Below are 11,287 nucleotides of genomic sequence, written 5' to 3'. Positions count from 1 at the left end.
TGAAAATGTAAAATGTAATCTAAATTTTCTGAATATGTTAAAATTTGGTGAAAAACCTCAATAAAAAATATTTACACAAAAAAAACCCCAACACAATTCCCACCATCCCTGACTGCTGGTCTTGTTAGCTAGAGATGGTGGGAGTTGTAGCCCAAAACCAGCTGGCGACCCGAGTTTGGGAAACACTGAGCTACTTGATTTCCTTCTGTTTGTAAACACAAATGTTCTGTATCTGAGGGGTTGTGAAGGGCTGCTTCTGCCTGTTGTTCCAGGCCATATGGCGTGATTGGCTTTATATGTTTTGAATATTTCCTTCCGTTCTTCTTGTTGTTGTTTTCTTTTACTAGCGCCGCTTTCATAGTGCTTAATCGTTTTAATTTTTGCAGAAAGACAAAATTAAGTATTACTGCGATTCACAGCGACATGTCAATGAGTCCTCACTTGCTCTCAGAATGTGTGCTATAATGATAGGCAGCAATCGGAGCCCTTGTATTGCTTCATAGCTGACTTTACCATTTGATTCTGAGGAGCTTTAAAGCTTCCACGAACTTTACTAAACAGTAAGCTAGCACTTGTGTGACTGTTACACAGTCATAGACACATACGTCACGTGCATCACATTACTGCGCAACTGGGCTCTGACAGAAAACTCTGCCTGTTTTCTTAAGAAAAGAAAATGGCAAGAAGCCAAGCCCCCCCCCAACACATGCCTCATTTATGCTCAGCCCATATGTAAATCTGCTCATATGCCTGCTCAGCCCATATGTAAATCTGCTGCTGCTGCTGCCAGCCTTAGTATAACAGGGTCTTAAAAGCAGAACCAGCCCCCCACCCAGGAAGTAAGATGAAACAATTGCCGCCTCCATGCCCCCACAGCTGCTGTGGCCTGAGCCCCTGAAGCTTTTCCTCCAGCTGTGTTTCCCCTGCCTCGGGGTGGAGAGAGATGAGCAAGCAAAGTCTTGCATGCACTTCCCTTTTACTAAGAATTCCAGCAAAAGGCAGGCCTTCCTCTCCAGCGTTGCTTCCTGATTTCCCCTCCCCGACTCCACTCCTTACGGCAAGGAGAAACCAGCAAGCAAAGTCTTCCTTCCCGCGTGTGTTTAAACGGTGGGGCTGACTTACAAGTAAGTCTTCTGCTTCCCTCTACTCTCCTGCTCTTGATTCCTCCCCCCCCCCGTAAATAAACCTCCTGTGTTTCAGTTGATCTGCTTTTAAGTGCAAAGTGTGCTTCTCTCCCAGATGTTGAGCGTTCACAGCTCCCTGGATCTGCTGCTGACGTTGGCTGCTTTCCCTCCCCTGCAAAAACAAAAACCCTTAGTTTTCTGGGTTTAGTTTGGTTTGGTTTGGTTTTTGCTGCCACTGATGTACAAAATATAGAAAACTAAGCTGGAGGGCAGCCAACACTCCCTCCTTTCCTCTTCCTGAACTGTATTTTGTTTTAAACTGTATACTGAGTGAGAGAAGTCCCATATGCAACAGCAATGCAGTTTATGTAAGTCCGCTCACCCCTCTTGGTGCGGCGGCGTTGTGGGACAGCAGAGGCTTCCCTGGGGCTCCGGTGTTAGAACTGGAACTGCCATGCCCTTCCTGATAGGCAGGGGGCAGCAGAAGCCCCCACCGCCTATCAGGAATTAGATCCTAGCCTGCACCCTGCTTTGGCAAATGGGGATGCAGGCTGGGACTTGGGCTGTGACAGGGCGAAGCTGATGGAGCTGATGTTGGGCTTCCCTCGGATCCGCCCCTTGCCCATTTAAGCAGCCCGCACCTGGGGCACTACCTGCTCCTTCCCTCGTTGGTTTCCCCCACCCACCTACCCTTGGTTTAAGCTGATAGTCAATGACTTTGCTGTGGCTACAGTGGTCACCGTCCTTTAAGGGGCCAGGTAGGAATTTGCCCACCAGGCTAATTGGCACTGACCTGGTGGTTTTGCCTACCTCATAGCAATCATCACAACTGGTTGGGCATTGGGGCAATCCTTTGTTTTAGATGGAGGGGAGGTTGTAGTCTTTGCCTGCCCCTCCAAACACTGGGGTATCCCATTAAAGAGATCTGGGGGGAGTGGCCATGTCCGTGTGCCCAGGTGGAACCAGGGCCGAAAGCACTCCCACAGATGGCAGTCCCTGTGGGGGTCACCCTATGGATGGTCACCTTAGGAACCCCTGCCTGGACTGACCACGCGTCACTTTCAGCAGGCGAGCCGGAAGTATTTATCATATTTTCCCATGTATAAGATGATTTAAAAAAAAAAAAAATTGTGGGAAGGACAGGCAATTGGTGGCAGCCACGAGCAGGAGATTGTCAGCGGCGATTGGGCAGTTGATTGGTGTCTGAGTCAAGGCCTGCTGATGATTAGCTGCTGCTGCGACATATATTGGTGGCTTTGGTGAAGCGTGCAATTGGCAGCGGTGGTCAGGTGGGTGCGAGATTGGCGGCAATCCCCACCTCAAAAAAAGCTTAACAACTCTGAGCAATCACTACCCATTTCCTTAATTTGGGGCCTTATACACGGGGGGGGGGGGGTTATACATGGAAAAATATGGTAGATTGCCCCATGCCCAAGCCAAACCTCTTTCATCTCTATTCGATAAAGTTGTGGCTTGTTTTGACTCCAAACCAGTCTTATTGGTCTCTTATTTATATGGGTTGGGATATGAGGAGCCTGTTGCCTGATCCCACAGTAGTAACTACTCCCACAGTAGTTAACCTCCAAAGATGCACTCCTTCACTGTCTCCCAAGACAGGCAGATGCCATCAACAGTTGTTTGCTATAAGAAATAAGCTTGACTCTGACGTCTGTGTGTAGGACCCTTAACAAACTACAATCCTTGGAGTGCAATTTTCAAATTCACTTCAGGTGCCACAATGACCTAAACACACCCACACACTCTTGCTTACAAGGACTGACCAAGCTCAGCATTTGAGAATGCTTTCAGTTTGAATCAGGAAGAGTTGTATTCAAATCCTTTGTCGGTCATGAAGTTCACTGTGCTTCGAATTCACAGGAAAGAGGTGAGGATAAAGTGGTTGAAAACTACCCAGTTTGGCATGGAAAGCTTAGAGGACCTACCAGTCAGGAAGTGAGACAGTAATTTTTATCTTGAGAACAGAATAACCACAGGAAACTCCTGACTCCAGCCAGATGAAACCAAGCCTAGTGATTAAGCGTCACAACAAAACAATCTATACAGGATTTATGTTGCCCTGAGCTCTTCATGGAGAATCCTGGGAACTGTGGCTCAGTGAGGTGAGCACCTCTGACAAACTACAGTTCTCAGGATGACTGTTAAAATGGTATAAGAGTGATGTATGGTGTGGATGTAAACAGACTGGAAATTCCTGCAATGTGTTTTTGATACATTAGGTTAGAGCTCACTCTGTCCTGGTGAAGCGAGGTCAAACCACATGCGGTGGTGGAGATTAGTGATCTGATCCACATCTTCTTTTAATGTTAAGCAGATGAAAGGAACACCAAACTTGATCTGGAGAGAGGGGTGTTTCACTTTTCACTATGCTGTTTTCCTGATTTATTTATTTTTTTAAAACCATGCAATTAATCAAGATGACAGTGATAGGATGAGGGAGTTGCACAAGCCTACATTTCCCTGCCATGGGGCAACCAGGAGGCGGGCTATAATCAAATCAGGGAAATGGCAAGGGGGAAAGAGTTAAAGCACATATTCTCCCAGGGCTGCAGCTGTGCATAGGCTGCTTTAAAGTAAAAAATAAATAAATGGGGAGATCTTATCACTGTTCTCCAGCAACATGTGCGGTTTGCCTCATAAGATATGCAAAAACGTGTTGCTGAGGGTGGTATGCAGAAACACAGTGTCAATTGGCTGCTGTCTGTCACCCAATACCTGCTCAAACAGAAAGGTTTCTTGATGCTTTGTAGCTCCATCAGAAGAGAACTGTGGGCCTGTTATAGGTAATGTTCCTTGATATTTGAGCTTGGTGTCCTTTCTCCTTTTGATATTCTGCCATTATTAAGAAGATGCACTTCAATAGTCTTAAGAATTTCAAAGTGCGTACAGGGATGTAATCTTTCTCTAGAGCAGAGGTGGGCAAATCAGGATCTACTCTTTGTACACACATTTTATTTTTATTTTTATTCTAGAACCAATGGAGACTTGTCTCCCCCCACACACACACACACATAGTCCACACGCTGTCTAGATCTATTGCATATTTTGTGCCTCTGAAAAGTGTGTCTTGAGAAGCTTATTGCATTCTGGAAATAAAAGCTGACTGCAGATTGATTCTGTATTACTCCACAGCCTGTCCATTTAAAAACAGGTGAACGAATCCACAACTGCTCAATGATGTGGGCATATAACAATATCACAACCTCCACATCCTTCTTCTGGGGCATTTGCAGGGAGGAAAAGGGTTTTTTCAAAAGCTCACACACACCCCTGTGGGCAGCAGGATCTAGAATCAATCTTGACTGAAAGCAGCATGCTAGATGGAGAAAAACTACATTTTTTGTGCTACATATAAGTTGGTGTGTATCAATCAAAGAGATACTGGAAGATGCCTTATTGGTATTGCAGAAAACCAGTAAGGTTTCTGTCTCTCAATTGCTGAACCACTGCAGTGACAAAATGACTTGTTCTTAGGCTGCCAAAATGCAGGGCTTGTAACCAGGCTTGGACTTCTGTGTCGGAAAGGACTGTGAACTTAGTTCAGTTCTGGAAGTGAAGGCAAATTCCTAGGCTCAGGATATGATCAAAGGCATCCTGTTCTGTAATTCCAGCTGCCTGTATTTTGCATTTGGTTGGTTGGTATAGCTGGTATTTTAGCAAAAGATGGAGTAGATTTGGCTAGCCTGAAATTTGTGTGTCCATAATGTGTGTGTGTGTGTGTGTGTGTGTGTGTGTGTGTGTGTTTAACATTTGCATCTGCTATATAACATGTACTAGAATCCTTGGGCTCCTCCAGACATCCTTTTTATTGCACATTCATGCTGATTTGTGTTCATGACGCTGTTGGAGCTGTCATATGCGATCCCACCCTTAATACTGTTTGCACCTGTAAAGTGTTCGGGGAGGTCACACAGCTTCATTTCTAATAGTGCATACCCTGTAGTTTCTTGCTAACACCCCATAACCCTTTAAACCACAAATATTCTGGTTTATTTTTGTCCTCCTCTTGTTGCGCTATAGCTCCACCAGACCCTAATAATGTCTTAGCATTGGGGACACATTGCAGAATGAATCCCCCACTAATGGGCTATTATTGTGTCAATAACATCTTACAGAATACACCCACAATAAAACACCAGTCTGGAGGGCCGCCTTATGTGGCAGTATCAGCAGACAGGCCCAGCTATTGGAAAAGAAGGGATATTTGTCCAAATTGTTGAGTTTGCATGAGGCACACCTGATATCTCAAATGTATTCATTTATCCCAGCCTAGAACATCTTGAGCTTTGCCTGCTGATTCTCTAGTAGACTACGCCATATCAACAGCTCCTCATGTCCGTCAATAAACCCAGCAGCACCCATTGGCCTCGTTTGTTCTGGCGTGTTGAATATCTCTCATGCACTACATTCCCAATATGCCTCCCTTCGTGCTTTTGACTGATGCTCATTTAGATGGCTGCGTTATTGCAGCAAGATTTAGCAACTTTTACAGAGGTTTTGTCCCCTTCCACCTCATTGCTCAACACAAACCATGACGTCAGTCTCTCACCCACGCAGCCAGCCAACACCCAAAGTGCCATCTTCAGTCACTGCGGTTGAAAGCTGGGATAAGTGAAGCCAAGTACGTATAGTGTATGGTTCGATTCAGCTGAAGTCACTTCCAAGGAAATGGCTTTGAAAGTAATGGCTTCCATCAAACTGTTATATATGATTTCATATATATATATATATATATATATATATATATATATATACACATACACACACACACACACACACACAGACACACACCGTATTTTTCGCTCTATAAGACGCACCAGACCACAAGACGCACCTAGTTTTTGGAGGAGGAAAACAAGAAAAAAATATTCTGAATCTCAGAAGCCAGAACAGCAAGAGGAATCGCTGCGCAGTGAAAGCAGCAGTCCCCCTTGCTGTTCTGGCTTCTGGGATAGCTGCACAGCCTGCATTCGCTCCATAAGACGCACACACATTTCCCCTTACTTTTTAGGAGGGAAAAAGTGAGTCTTATAGAGCAAAAAATACGGTGTGTGTGTGTGTGTGTGTGTGTGTGTGTATATATAAGTTTTTTTAACATATCATTTTCAACAGTAATTAAACATACTTTTACATCTTATTCAAATTTTTGACTTCCATCAATCCTGTCTGAAAATTTTCCAATCTAAGCTCTCAGTATGCATTTCTTATCTTCCCTATTACATTTCAAACTCATAACCAATATCTCTATCTTTTTCTCCTTTGTAACACTTCGTATATTTCTCCTTACAAAACTTCTTGTAGTCCTACTAGCGTAATTTGTTGATTACAGTTGCTCTTCAAATAATTCATATACTTCTTCCAATCTTCTGTAAATCTCTGTAAACCCGCAGGTTTCGAATCCTTCCTGTCATTTTGTCCAATTCTGCATAGTCCATTAATTTCGTCTGCCATTCTTCTTTAGTCAGAATTTCTTCTTGTTTCCATTTCTGGGCTAACAATACTCTTGCCGCAGTTGTTGCATATAAAAACAATTTAACATCTTGCCTATTAATGTCCGGACCTATAATACCAAGTAAAAATGCTTCTGGTTTTTTTAAAAATGTATATTTCAACAAATATACAAATGTACATTGTTATATATGACTTCCTGTCTTCCCTGTCTGTGTCTCTCAGGTGAGCGAACCGCAGTTGACGTATCAATGAACGGAAGCCCTGCCAGCAATCCTTCCTATGAAAGCCAGCCCTCAGTCGAGATCAGAAGATGAGATGGGGCAGGGAAGCTTCATGGGGACACTGGTACTGTTGCTTGTCACCCTCATTGGGGCTGTCAGAGGAGCCACGCTGACTCTTCCTCGCCCATCAAACGTGAGTTATACCCTCAATGAAACACGCTGCCAGTTGGATGTGGTGTGGACTCCTGTAAGAATGGAAGGTGCCTGCGATGTAAAGTATCGGAGTGCTATAAGGACCGGTGGAGTTTGGGTCGTGGAGCGTATTCATAGAAACCACTCCCGGACAGTGCAGGTACCTCTGGGTAAAGAAGTTGTTTTCCGAGTCAGAACGGAATGTCAGCAAGAACAGAGCCAGAAAGGAGAGTGGCTTAATATCTCTCTTCCACAAAATGGTGTTCCAGGTACAGGAGCGGTTAATGTCAGCTGTATCTGGCATATGGAGAGATCCCTGGAGTGCTCATGGCTTCGTGGAGAGAATGCAAGTCGTGACGCAAACTACAGCTTGACTTTGTGGATCCCAGAACTCAGAAGAGAGCAGCCATGCACAAATTACACAAAGCAAGGTGGTGCCTTTCGATGTGCATTTGACTTGAAATATGAATGGATAGAACTTAGCATTTCATTACAAGGCAATTCCAAGGACATTCAACCTGTGTGTATCCTTAGCAAAATGTCGGGAGAAGTTGGATTTCCAGTCAGACTGAAGACTCCATCGATTGTAAACATCACAAAGAACAATGGAGGTGTTTTTTTGAACTGGACTAAACCATCCCTATGGAGCGGCATGAACTATGAAGTAGAAATTAATAACTCTGGATCAGAGATACAGCAAACTCACAATACTAATATATCAATCAGTCTCAAGCCTAAGGCACGCCACACTTTTCGAGTGAGAGCAAAGTTCTACAATAGTGGGGAAATCTGGACCAGTGATTGGAGCGAGGTGGTGGACTGGGATGAGAGAGACCACACATTATATATCCCATACATTCTTGCTCCGTTATGTGTGGCCGTCCTGACTGTCGTTTTTCTCATTTACCGGAAACGGATTAAAGAGATGATTCTTCCTACAATTCCTGAGCCTAGAAACTTCCTGGAACAAATGTTTGACGGGGAAAGCGAAGACTATTCAAAAGTAAAATCTGTCCCAGAAGACCCCAAATTAAGCTGAGCAAATCCATTTGATGGTATTCATGCAGCCTTCTTGAGCGGGACGTGGGTGGCGCTGTGGGTTAAACCACGGAGCCTAGGACTTGCCGATCAGAAGGTCAGCGGTTCAAATCCCTGTGACGGGGTGAGCTCCCGTTGCTTTGTCCCTGCTCCTGCCAACCTAGCAGTTCAAAAGCACGTCAAAGTGCAAATAGATAAATAGGTACCGCTCTGGCGGGAAGGTAAACGGCATTTCCGTGTGCTGCTCTGGTTCACCAGAAGCGGCTTAGTCATGCTGGCCACATGACCCGGAAGCTGTACGCCGGCTCCCTCGGCCAATAAAGCGAGATGAGCACCGCAACCCCAGAGTCAGTCACGAAGAAGAGAAGAGTTTGGATTTGATATCCCGCCTTTCACTCCCTTTAAGGAGTCTCAAAGCGGCTAACATTCTCCTTTCCCTTCCTCCCCCACAACAAACACTCTGTGAGGTGAGTGGGGCTGAGAGACTTCGAAGAAGTGTGACTGGCCCGAGGTCACCCAGCAGCTGCATGTGGAGGAGCGGGGAAGCGAACCCGGTTCCCCAGATTACGAGACTACCGCTCTTAACCACTACACCACACTGGCTCTCTACCCCACGACTGGACCTAATGGTCAGGGGTCCCTTTACCTTTATGCAGCCTTCTTAGGGGAGCCAACCTGAATAAATTATTGTGGGGGCTCAGGTAAGCCCCACCCTGCATAATCGATCACAAGACATGGCGAGTGCACACCATTTGAATGGCAATGCCCATCAACTTTGGGGGTGGGAGCCCCCTCAAATATTTTATTGGGGGCACTGAAGGGACCTTGGCCTCTTAAGAGTTGGCTCCTATGCTTCACATTATGGGATCTGAGGAGAGCAGATGACTCTCCTTGCCTGAAATGTTTTCTGATCTTTAGGGACAGTGAGTGGTGCTCCTAGCTGATGAACCATCTCAATCAGCTGGTGGACAATTTTGCTGCCCTGGGTTCCTTCGGGAGGAAAGGCGGGATATAAGTTCAGTGAACAAAATAGTCTCCCAAATCGTTAGCCTGAGGGCGAGGGCATGTCCTCTGGTAATGGAAGGGAACGACTTGAAAGAAGGAGAGAAAGAATAGAGAGCAGAGCACTCCACCAGACGTCCCTATCCTGATGCCCTTCTGATCTTGCTGGACTACAATTCCCATTATCCCTGCCCAACAGCCACACGCTAGTTGGGGCTGATGGGGTTGTAGTCCAAAATACCTGGATGGCACCAAGTTGGGGAAAGATGCACCGTAGTTATGTGCATCTTGTTGTGTGCATTGAAAGAAATTGGTGAGTGCTCTTTGGTGGCTAGGCAGGGTGTTCATGGGATGTCTCCAGCCCTCCAGGTGTCAGGAGAACACAGCACACCTGTCTTGTTGTGTAGTTGGCAAGCAAGTGTTGCAGGTCAGCGTGGGCGAGGTGATTCATGTCCACAAATGTGTAAATTAGCAAACTTGGACAACTAATCTTTGCCTCCTCCAAGTGGTTGGAGTGGGTAGCTGCAGTTCCCTCATCTTGAGGTTGTTAGAATGGGTCGGTCTTTTAAATGAAAGGACTGGTGTTCTGCTGTCCCTCAAGGCAGATGGTTTAAGTACGCCTTCACCCTGGTATGGCTCTCCTTCATCACATACACAGCTCAACAAGACAATGACAAAAATCCACCAGCAGCATACAAATCAATATGGCTAGCCTGACCCAAAACACCCACCCACCCCCACTCGCACTTGAAAACAAAGATCACCACAGCCAATCACAAATGAACAACCACACCCTAGGCCAACCCCAACCTCTCTCACCACCAAAAGAACACAAGTGAACAGCAGAGAACCTGCACAAGCGACGCTGACACAAAACCCCACATAAGTAAAGTAGAAACATCGCCACCTGACCCCACCCCCACTCACCTCTCCCCCCTCCACCTCTCCACCCCTTTTCTTCCTAATGTCTCAACAAACAAAACTGATCTGTAAAAAAATGTTACTTGAAAGAGAGAGATTGCACATACTTTTGTAAACCAAGAAAATCTTTAATAAAAATACATATTTTTTTTTTAAAAAGGAACTCTCTATACAATAGGTTTATGTGGACACCACCTAGTGGGCAAATGGGAAAAGTGATTCTTTAGAAAAGTTGGAACTGAGCATGCTCTATGCCTGTGATTACGGGAATAATTCGAAAATGGACACCAGACTGAGAACTGTGTCAAAACAAACCAAGAAATAAAACCAGCTATTTTTCCATCTTCCTGGTGTGGTCTATGTACATTATACTCTCAGCTGTGCTCTGTAGATCAGGGCCTAGTTTATAAACTAGGATGAGACTCTCTAGCAAAAAAAATCACCGAACACATAAGAGTTTAAAAGAAAATGCTTGGGATGAAATCTGTACAGTATTCATTACAATTAGTATTTATGCATATGTGGAAGGTGGGTGAAATTCTCAGGCCAGTTCTCATCATTTAAAATTCCATGCTGAGTTGGACACTCATGAGCCTGTTACCTTCAGGTATCTTTGAATCAGTTGTTTGGCGTAGTTTGCTCACTTTATTGTACAGAACTCCTTTACAAGTTTTCAAAGTAGAATTTCTAATTCTGTTTCCCCTCTAATCACAGCCTCTAAATTCAGCTGAGAGCACCCTCTGCAGATCATAATCTGTATAGCAAAGCCCTGATACCAAAGGCATGTTCTAGGCAGGGCCATAGCTAGGGGGTGGCAAAGTGGGCCCCCGCCATGGATGCAGGCGAGGGGGGGCGCAAAATGGGATGAAAAATATGTCTATAAATAAAAATATTGATTATTGCTTCATAAGAAAAGGTTTTTAATAGAGAGTGAATTGAATGGGGGGAGGGTTGGAGGAGAGGCGGCAAAGAAGAGCTAATTTGTCAGTAGTTAGGGGGACAGTTCTGCCAGGGGCACAAGATCACCTAGCTATGGCTCTGGTTCTAGGGCATTTTTTGCAGCAGGAAACTGTCTGGAACTAGACGCTAAGGGAAGTTTGCAAGATAGCACTGCGACGATCCTTCGGTCAGCACAATAATTTCAGCTTGCCCGTTGGAACAATCCTGCCTCTCCATCCTCGCATGCTGTTCCAGGGTTCTCGTGAACCCCAGCACAAGCCAATTTTGGGGGCACGGGGGTTCACGGGGGGGAGATGGGGTGAAAAACCCCATTGCATTAGTGGAACTCCTTGCACTAGCTTCCACTAGCAGAACTCATTA

General features: G+C 45.3%; 1 pseudogene across 1 annotated transcript; it reads left to right on the top strand.

The window, feature by feature from the left end:
• Nucleotides 1–770: 770 nt before the first annotated feature.
• LOC308461401 (interleukin-13 receptor subunit alpha-1-like) lies at nt 771–8,045 on the top strand (annotated as a pseudogene). The gene is made up of 2 exons (XR_013991507.1): nt 771–1,124; nt 6,816–8,045. The product of XR_013991507.1 is annotated as an interleukin-13 receptor subunit alpha-1-like (transcript).
• The last annotated feature ends 3,242 nt before the right edge of the window (nt 8,046–11,287 follow it).

This window comes from Podarcis pityusensis (genome assembly GCF_964106645.2).
Source record: "Podarcis pityusensis genome assembly, chromosome: 13".
Taxonomy (NCBI): domain Eukaryota; kingdom Metazoa; phylum Chordata; class Lepidosauria; order Squamata; family Lacertidae; genus Podarcis; species Podarcis pityusensis.
This window is presented reverse-complemented; position numbering and strand designations above follow the sequence as displayed.